At 27.6% G+C, this 2,500-nt stretch overlaps 1 protein-coding gene across 1 annotated transcript in view; it reads left to right on the top strand.

Moving 5' to 3' along the window:
- Window positions 1-2,500, top strand: part of LOC137073828 (ly6/PLAUR domain-containing protein 1-like) — a 17,317-nt gene that overhangs the window by 1,131 nt on the left and 13,686 nt on the right. The gene's annotated exons all lie outside the window — the stretch shown is intronic.

The raw sequence follows: 2,500 nt of genomic DNA, 5'->3' as shown, positions 1-2,500 counted from the left end.
TATAATGTTATAATGTTGTGGTAATAATGTTATAATGTTGTGGTTATAATGTTGTGGTAATAATGTTGTGGTAATAATGTTATAATGTTGTGGTAATAATGTTGTGGTAATTATGTTATAATGTTGTGGTTATAATGTTGTGGTAATAATGTTATAATGTTGTGGTTATAATGTTATAATGTTGTGGTAATTATGTTATAATGTTGTGGTAATAATGTTATAATGTTGTGATAATAATGTTATAATGTTGTGATAATAATGTTATAATGTTGTGGTAATTATGTTATAATGTTGTGGTAATAATGTTATAATGTTGTGGTAATTATGTTATAATGTTGTGGTAATAATGTTATAATGTTGTGGTAATAATGTTATAATGTTGTGGTAATAATGTTATAATGTTGTGGTTATAATGTTGTGGTAATTATGTTATAATGTTGTGGTAATAATGTTATAATGTTGTGGTAATAATGTTATAATGTTGTGGTTATAATGTTGTGGTAATAATGTTATAATGTTGTGGTTATAATGTTGTGGTAATTATGTTATAATGTTGTGGTAATTATTATTGTGCATATATCTGCGGTTTGCGGCTGAAGGAAGGGTTATTCCAGGGTTAGGGGTATTTACTCAATAGGAATAACATGACTGCAGTTATTAATAAGAGCACATTCCAGCGGATATAATCAGATTATTATTAGATTACTTTTGACCTTTTGCGTTCATAGATTAGGTTAGGATCATCTTGATATGAAAATCAAGGATGTGAAAATACAGTTTGAACTCAATATAAATCAATCTGTGTGTTATTGATTATTGAATAACCTCGGGTGTTTAGAGAAGCGCTTTCAGGACCTCCACACACTCCGCGTCTGATTAAAACACTCAGACCAGTTTTACAGGTTGAGTCATGTTTCATATGTTTGAGTTCATATGTTTGAGTTCATATGTTTGAGTTCATATGTTTGAGTTCATATGTTTGATTTCATATGTTTGAGTTCATATGTTTGATTTCATATGTTTGAGTTCATATGTTTGAGTTCATATGTTTGAGTTCATATGTTTGATTTCATATGTTTGATTTCATATGTTTGAGTTCATATGTTTGAGTTCATATGTTTGATTTCATATGTTTGAGTTCATATGTTTGAGTTCATATGTTTGAGTTCATATGTTTGAGTTCATATGTTTGAGTTCATATGTTTGAGTTCATATGTTTGAGTTCATATGTTTGAGTTCATATGTTTGAGTTCATATGTTTGAGTTCATATGTTTGAGTTCATATGTTTGAGTTCATATGTTTGAGTTCATATGTTTGATTTCATATGTTTGAGTTCATATGTTTGAGTTCATATGTTTGAGTTCATATGTTTGAGTTCATATGTTTGATTTCATATGTTTGAGTTCATATGTTTGAGTTCATATGTTTGAGTTCATATGTTTGAGTTCATATGTTTGAGTTCATATGTTTGAGTTCATATGTTTGATTTCATATGTTTGAGTTCATATGTTTGAGTTCATATGTTTGAGTTCATATGTTTGAGTTCATATGTTTGAGTTCATATGTTTGAGTTCATATGTTTGAGTTCATATGTTTGAGTTCATATGTTTGAGTTCATATGTTTGAGTTCATATGTTTGAGTTCATATGTTTGATTTCATATGTTTGAGTTCATATGTTTGAGTTCATATGTTTGAGTTCATATGTTTGAGTTCATATGTTTGATTTCATATGTTTGAGTTCATATGTTTGAGTTCATATGTTTGAGTTCATATGTTTGAGTTCATATGTTTGAGTTCATATGTTTGATTTCATATGTTTGAGTTCATATGTTTGATTTCATATGTTTGAGTTCATATGTTTGATTTCATATGTTTGAGTTCATATGTTTGAGTTCATATGTTTGATTTCATATGTTTGAGTTCATATGTTTGAGTTCATATGTTTGATTTCATATGTTTGAGTTCATATGTTTGAGTTCATATGTTTGAGTTCATATGTTTGATTTCATATGTTTGAGTTCATATGTTTGAGTTCATATGTTTGATTTCATATGTTTGAGTTCATATGTTTGAGTTCATATGTTTGAGTTCATATGTTTGAGTTCATATGTTTGATTTCATATGTTTGAGTTCATATGTTTGAGTTCATATGTTTGATTTCATATGTTTGAGTTCATATGTTTGAGTTCATATGTTTGAGTTCATATGTTTGATTTCATATGTTTGATTTCATATGTTTGAGTTCATATGTTTGAGTTCATATGTTTGATTTCATATGTTTGAGTTCATATGTTTGAGTTCATATGTTTGAGTTCATATGTTTGAGTTCATATGTTTGAGTTCATATGTTTGAGTTCATATGTTTGAGTTCATATGTTTGAGTTCATATGTTTGAGTTCATATGTTTGATTTCATATGTTTGAGTTCATATGTTTGAGTTCATATGTTTGAGTTCATATGTTTGAGTTCATATGTTTGATTTCATATGTTTGAGTTCA

Source organism: Pseudorasbora parva, chromosome 4, assembly GCF_024679245.1.
Source record: "Pseudorasbora parva isolate DD20220531a chromosome 4, ASM2467924v1, whole genome shotgun sequence".
Classification (NCBI taxonomy): Eukaryota; Metazoa; Chordata; class Actinopteri; order Cypriniformes; family Gobionidae; genus Pseudorasbora; species Pseudorasbora parva.
The sequence above is the reverse complement of the archived record's forward strand: the minus strand, read 5'-3'. Positions and strand labels throughout refer to the sequence as shown.